The sequence below is a fragment of the Myotis brandtii genome, unplaced genomic scaffold (assembly GCF_000412655.1).
Source record: "Myotis brandtii unplaced genomic scaffold, ASM41265v1 scaffold37, whole genome shotgun sequence".
Lineage (NCBI taxonomy): Eukaryota > Metazoa > Chordata > Mammalia > Chiroptera > Vespertilionidae > Myotis > Myotis brandtii.
In genome coordinates, this window is record NW_005364225.1 from 204,771 (window position 1) to 213,291 (window position 8,521).

The window sequence follows — 8,521 nt, forward strand, 5'->3', positions numbered from 1 at the left end:
GTAGGGTCCCTTGGCCTGGCCTGCAGGGATTGGGCTGAAACTGGCTCTCTGACATCCCTTGAGGGGTCCCAGATTGCGAAAGGGCAGTTCTCGGTTGACGCATCCCAGAATCGGGCTCCCTCCTCTCTGGTTCTGGGTGTATCTCCCAAGAACCACAGCTGCCAAGTCACTACAGCTTGGTAGTTTCTGCATTGAGCGTCTGCCCCCTGGAGGTCCATGCACATCATAGCTACCGGCTGGATGGTCAAATGGACGGCCGGTCACTTAGGCTTTTAGATATATAGATTAATGTCCTGGATTTGATGGTTACCCTGAGATTACGTAGTAGAATGTCCTTATACACAGGAAATATGCACAAAACATATTGGAGAATGATGTGGCATCATACTGGCAACTTTCTCAAATAGTTGAAGAAAAAAACATTCTTTGTTCAATTTGGGCACCTTTTTTACTTTGTAAACAGGATTTGGTTTCAAAGTAAAGAGTTCAAAGAGAAAAACAAAGATAGGAACTCCAAGCCTGGTCTGTGAATATGCTTTGGACCTAGATTAACACTTGCCAGCACAGCAATTCTGAGTTAAAACTAAAACACAAACCAAATATAAGAGAGGGAGGAAGGGAGATAGGGAGGAAAGGAGGGAGGGAAGGACAGAAGGAGAGGGAGAGGGAGAGGGAGAGGGAGAGAGAGAGAGAAAGATATCTACAACTTCTGAAACTCATAGGATCTAGCAAAATAAATGTAAAATACCTAACTCTGTATACTAAAATCCTCATATATCAGGACATATGGCTAGCTCCCATGAGAGTGCTATAAAAAATAAAGCCAGACTTCAAGTTTAATATGTATTTTTCTATTTACTTAAAAAATGAATTGCATAAGCAAAAGATAAACCAGTTTACAAACCAATAACTAGGAAAACTTATTTTCCGCATGTTTAAATTCTTGTAATAGCAGCTTCTAATTTATATACAGTTACATCCCAGAATGCCCTTCTAAGATTGCCTTACGGTCAGCAAAGGAGAAAGAACCTCATGAACGTGGATAGGGTGAATAAGACTCAGGGATAGCCAGGGATAAAGGAGGAGGGGGTGGGCTTTGTAGCCTAATTTAGCAAAAATTTAAAAACATATTTAAAAGGAATTTGAAGGGTGTAATATATAAAGATTTCAATTTTTTCCAGTACAACAATAAGTTTATCATTTCTTTTTCCAACTAGATATTTGCAGTGATGACTTATAGAAAGATTGGATTTTTTTTTCTTCAGAGAGTAACTTCTGTTAAAACTGATCTCACAGATAAAATGACAAAGCACATCAGGAAACCCACAGATATGAAATGAATTCAAAAGTTGAAAGAAAGTAGAAAATTAAAAAAGAAGGAACCTCAGATAATAAAAGCATGTGAAAGGGATTTTAAAATAAGTTGTGATTAAAATGTTTAAAGAGTAAATGGAAGGAATAGAATAAGATTAAGTGAGTCTGCATAATTTGTCCAAGATTATAGAGTTAAAAAGAGATAGATCTAAATTCAAACTCAGATAATCATGACTCCACAACTTCCTCTTTTTTCTTATTATGGTTTATTTTGTTTTTAATCTGTGCTACCTTGTCTTCTTATATTCTTATATTATTTGGGTAAAATATAAGACTCAAAAAGATAATTATTTAGTACTATGGCATGTCTAAATCTGACTCTCCCCAGGACTGACTGAATAAACTTGGGGCGTTACAGTCTTTCTTGGACTTAGACTCATGATTCATGTTACCTGCATCATAGGAGAAAAAGGAAGATGAATAATATAGTAAATGCAAAAATACTCTATCAACTCAACAAAACAACAATAGCACCAAGACAAAAGTCAATTTTTATATGACAGATACACGTACTCAGATTTTTTAAATACTAGAGAAAATGTAGAAAATGTAAGAGCAATTCTTGAAAAACAAAATATTTTTTTACCTCAATTAGCATTTCTCATGTATAGCAAAGAAAGTGCACATTGGAAATACTGGTACTGGGGTTAGGAGGGTAGGGTATAGACTGGCAATTTAGTTGTTTGGTTGCTGTGATTTTATATTTTAAAAATAACTAAGTTTTAGACTTTGTGACCAGATATGAAATATTTATATAGATTGTAAAATTTTAAAATTTTATTTTATAAAGCATGAGAGCTTTCAAACATATTCTTCACTGCAAAGTCTGACTTGCCTGAGCTGATTTGGTGGAAAACACAATTTGAAATGACATAAAACAATATTCATCCTATCTTTATAATTAACCTTTTCATTAATATTTTATTGAAAATATTAATATGCTTAATTAGAAACTGCTGTCCAAGCCCCTGCTGAGGAAACTATGTATTGTCATATCAACTATATTACATTCCTAAAATCTGAAAACCTCTCCATTGCAAATATGTCTCATTTACGGAGTTCAAATAAGGGACCTTGGATCAAAATAAGCCAATATTTTAGAAAGTCTATTTAAAAGCTTACTATAATTGAAGAAGCACCCAATTATTATATCACTACTTTAATAAAGTATCTGAGATGGAAATAATTCACTATTATGGTTCATGAAGATGAATTCTTAAAAAGGGAATCACTGAAAAACTACTAGTAATTATTGTAGAACGCCATTATTGTTTCTAGATTTATAGGAAACCCTCTAACCAACAAGAACAACTGCTCATCACAAGTTGATGTAACAGAAAGGAGAGGAAGAGATGGGCTGTATTTGGTCCATCTACTAGCATTAACCCCGCATTAAGAGACATGCCAATCTGTTCTCTGTATGGAATATTAAATCAAATAGTTTCTACTTTGTGGGCAGCACAGATAAAATAGCATGTCTAGAAAGAGGAATGATAATGATTATACACCCCAAAGGGCTTTGAACTGGTACTTAACTATAATACATAATGAGGGCAGTTCATAAAAATTTGAGTATCTGAATCTTTTATTCTGGCTTCACTTTCATCAGTGTTTTCTTCCAAGGGAAATTTCTTATGGATCCTTAAATAATAACAATTATTCTAATCATACTTGGAATATAGGAGAAGTAAAAATAAAGTAATGAAAGGCAACATAAATAATATCTCTGACTAGTTTGTCCTTCCCTGATTATCAAAGTTATAACTCAGTGTCCACTCTGCCCAAGCTTTATACCCCTTTGCTCTACTTCATTTTCTCCTGATTTTTTTAATTATCTAATATCATATGTGTGTGTTTATGTAGCATTTTACTATCTCTCCCATTTTCATATAAAATTATCATGAGGCAGGGTTGTTGTTTTTTGCCTATATCTTTACAGACATAGAAAATTTATATGTAGTAGTTTCTCAATAGATATTTCTTGAATAAAATAAGCTAAGAACAGGCGAGGCAAAGCAAAAATATGCAGGGCTTACTTAAGAGGTTGGCAAAAATTAATGAGGAGAGATCAGGGTACATATTAGGGCTCAGAGTTTGATCATGGTATAAAAATAGAACTGGGACATATGGGTAGTGTCAGAGTCTTCATTCTGACCAATATATTATATTTACTCTTGAAATGCATCAGTGTTTGGGACAGAGTTGTTTATGTCTGCATGACCCATGAATGTTATATTTGGAAACAGGAAAATGTCTGGGTAGCCAATCATGCTGAAAAATAATAATGAGGGATATTAAAGAGTCAGCTCAAATTTGGCTGAACATGCAGTATTTTTAGAACTACAAAGTCAGGAAAAATAAATTGAGAATAATGTCTAATATCCTAAAAAGAATATATCTTAGAAGCCTTTCTTTTACAAGGAGTAGGTACTTATCCAAATAATTGAACTTGATTTAGGCAAATTTATTTGGCAAAATTATTCAGAAATTAATTTCAGAATCATAGGTTTCACTGTTGGAAGGAACCTTAAATGATCACTGCTTCACACACCTTTTAATACTATCAAAATTCTGATGAAATAGGAATCCAATATATGATAATTAATGTCAACATTGCAGATATTTCTAACTCTAATTCATTCACATATATACCATTAATCATCTATTTCTCAATTTTCTTGTGATACAGGAATGATTATTATCATCCCTTTATAGATGAGAAAAGAGACAAGAAAGGTTATATGACATACCTAGTCACATTTTAGTACATTATTTACATGTCTTTTAATATTTCATGCAAAGCAAAATAAGTCAGACATGGTAATTTCTTCTTCTAATTTCTATTTCTAGATTTTATAATTTGTTCCTTTGGTTTTTCTATTCATGATCCATTACACATTTTAATTATACAGGCCTTACAAATATTTTAATATCTTATTAGGCTACTTGCCCTATCATTGGTCTTTTTATTAGATGCCCTTTATTATATTTAAATGTTTGTTTTTCTATATAATCCTTAAAATTATCTTATTACTTCTTGTAGAAAGAAAAAACTTGTTTGTATTATTATGTAGATTACAATAAATGTGTGTGTGTATGTATAAACATATATACATATATATATATATATATATAGATAACATTATTTTTATACTGCTAAAGTATCCTCTCCAATAAAGGAAAATGTTTTTCCATTTACTCAGGTGTATATGTGTACCTTTAGAAGTGATCCATTTTATTATTGTTTTTACTTTTATCTTTTACATTTTTACAGATATATAAAATAATATCTGCAAAAGTATAATGAAGTGTGTACAGTAATCAAATATTAATTTTGTAGCTTGGTGGATTTATATATAAGTATCTATAATAATAAAAGCGTAATATGCTAATTAGACCAGACATCCTTCCAGATGACCTTCCAGATGAAGCCGTGGCTGTGAGGGAAGCCCGAGTCCTAGGTGCCTGCAAGCAGCTGGAGAGAAGCCCCAGTCCTGGGTGCCAGAGGGAAGCCAGTGCCAGCAGCTGGGGGAAGGAAGGCCTACTCTTGCATGAATTTTATGCATTGGGCCTCTAGTATAGTATAAATAATGTGCCCACCACTATCACTTCTATCAAGAAAAATAATATTTGCTTCACTCTACATGGTTTAGTTATCTTCCTTCACAACCAATACCATGTTCTATTTTCATGATAAAACCACTATTCTAGCTTCTGTCACTAAAAATTTGTAGTTTTCTTGAAAGTTTTTCTTGATATTTTTGAAGAGTAATGGTCAAGAATATCCTTCAAATTGGATATGTCTAATGTTTTCTTATGGTTATACTATGATTTGGGATATTTATTTTGGAAGAATATAAAAAAAGTTATAGGCTCATCTTATTACATGACATTAGGATGTACATGATGTAAAGAAAACTCATTACAAGTGATGTTCACCTTGATTATTTGGTTATGGGGGTATCTGCCCGTTTTCTCCACTATAAGCTTACTATTCTTACAATTCCATTCTCTGTTTATTAGAAACAGGTCATAATGTACTGGTTACTTTTCAAAGGGAAACGTCTCATCTCCATCATCTCCCCTACCTTTCCTGTAAGGTTCTAGTTGGGTTTTTGAAGAAAGAGCCTTAAAATTGTGCAAACCTCCCTATGTTTGAGGTCTCCATAGGGTTCATACTCAAAGAGTAGCTAACGCATGGATTTTAGCAACTTATTAAAAATTTCCAGCTGAATCCTCATATAACATACATGGCATTGGCAGGCCATCTGTCCCAGGTCATCATAGTTTGGGTACTGTTTCTTGCTGGAGGTACCTTCTTTTTCCTCTCAGTGAGGAATTCACACATAAATCTGCAACTGTATTTCATGATATGCCTTGCACTCTTTTTATAATTTCTAACCTTTTATTTCTCGATACCTCAATCTAGGTATTTCAATCATATCTTTGTTTCCTAAATTTTTCTACAGCTCTATTTAATCATCTGTTAAACCTGTGATTGGAGTCTTAAATTTAGTTATTGTGCATTGTACATTTTAGCTCTAGAATTTCTATTGTTTTTCTTACAGATTGTATTATTCTCTAATAGTTATGAGGATATTAAAGATTTTTATTTATGCTACAGAACGGTTATTCTGAAATTATTATCTGATAATAAATCATTCCAATGGTTTGTTTGTTTACTAAGTTTTTAGTTTTATCTTGCCTTCTTGGTTGACTTTATATTTCTATTGAATTTTGAATAATTCATATAAAATGTATTTCATGTTCTTAAAGTTATCTTTTAGCTATCAAATCACCCTAAACTCATTCAGGAAAGAGAATTATTTGAATATGTGTGTCAATCCCAGAGAGACTCAATTAATTTGCAATTTATTCTTATTCCTAGACTGTACTTCTTTAGGATCCCACAGAAAACCTGGGATTTTACCAAGACTCCCAACTTTGGTGTTTAGGTCTTCTATTTTTGTGTTACACTTATGAATCTATAAGTATTCTTTCTTCCCCTCATCTTTCTTATTTCTATTTTAGGAATTACAAAACTCATGAAAGGCTAAACCAGCCCCAGATGCTGATCTTATTGCTCTAAATCATATATTTTTGACTGGTGTGCCTCAATAATTTTTAAAATATGTGATAGCTGACAATTTAGTCAGAGGCACTGACCTCTTTTCTTTAGATTGTCAAATAAAAAAAAAATAGGAACAACCAACATAACAATAGCTGTGTGGTGTGAATGAATCTATTTTTTGTGAATGGTAAAAAAAATATATATTTTTGGGGGTATCACAAAATTTTAGGAATTAGCTTTTGTGTGCCATAAGATTTTTTTAAAAAGTTAAAAATCGCTGCTCTAGATGTATCTCCTTGTTTTTGCTGCATCAATTTCTCACTCATTTGACAAATGTCTGATGCCAAAACAATAATTCGGTTTTGTTTTTGTCCATTTTTTCTCATTGCTCCTGACAGAAGACTTATTGCAAAAGTCAATCTACTCTGCCATTTTCACTAGTACAACCTTTTTTCATTTTACACATTCTAATTTTTTGACTGAGCAGAGAGAGAGATTCGTTTAAGTAGGTAAAAAGATAAAAAGTTTACAATTTGAAAGTTTCTATTCAGATTAAATTGGTAATTGTTAGTAAACCTGAATGATTAAATAAAGTTTTGATGCTTTCCATACAACAATGATGCCAAAAGATTTCTATAATTCCACAACAAGACAAAAGACATTGATTAAACAGAAATATAATTAAAGTAATTATATATTAAAGGCAAATAAGAATTTAACTCAAGGAAAGCAATGAACCAATTAGCAATACTATAAAATACCCAAGAGCTATTATATACTAAGATGATTTCTTTTTTAAAAAAGGTATGAACATATATATAGTATGTGTGAAACAAAATCTTGTTATATTTTAATAAGAATATGGAATATTATTTATATATGTATAGTACCTTTCTTATTTTAAATCTTCCCAAATATTTGATTTAGTCTTCATATTTCAGAGCAAAATAGTGTATATATTAAAAACATTAAGTTAATTTCAAAAGAATATCATCAAATTAATGAATAATTTTTCATGTATTATGACTGTATACTCACATCCTTATCTTGGCATTTGAATCTTATTCATTGTAAAAAGTTTTTTCTTTGTTTTATTAGAAAATTCTTATACTTCAAAAATTATGAAGTACTAGGTCAATTATATATAGCATGGTTTTGTTCCTGCCTTTTTTTTTTTTACAAGTGACACACTTTAATGTCATGTAAGAAAATTTCTATTTAGTGAGAAAGAAAGGATGTTTCAATAGAGATGTTTATAAAACATGCAAATCTGTACTTAATCAAGATTGTGGGGAAAATGCCATCAACTACTGCACTATTGAATGTGAAGTCTGATAGTTTTATTTTTTAAAAATATTTATTGTTGAAAGTATTACATAGGTCCCCCTTTTACCCCATTGACTTCTTCCACCCCCTCCCCCACCCTAGACCTTCACTACCCTATTGTCTGTGCCCAGGGGTTACGCATCTATGCATACAAGTTCATTGGTTGATCTCTTCCCATCCAGCCTCCCCTGCCTTCCCTCTGAGGTTCAACGGTCTATTCCATGCTTCCATGTCTCTGGATCTACTTTGTTCATCAGTTTACTTTGTTCATTAGATCCCACATATGAGTGACATCATGTGATACTTGTCTTTCTCAAAAGACAAAAATAAATTGTTCAAATGGGAGAGAAGTCCTCTGATTTTATCACCTTTCTCAAAAGCTTAAAACATTCTCTTTAATTTAATCCATAAAAGTATATTAGTGCAAATGGCCTTTGCCAGATAAAAGCTGTAGATAGAGCAACTATAAGATATATAGCTTGCTCAAATATAGGTTTATCTTTCTATAAAATTTATGTAAAAGGTGAATAGTTGTTTTGAACAGTCAAGTCATAATGTATAAACACTTTTTATTTCAGTAAGAGAACTCCTATTATAAAGTACTAGAGGCCCGATGCACAAAAATTTGTGCACTTGGTGGGGGGGGTCCCTCAGCCCGGCCTGTGCCCTCTCACAGTCTGGGATCCCTCAGGGGGTATCCACCGCTCCCCAGGGTATCGGGCCTAAGCTGGCAATCAGACATCCCTCTGG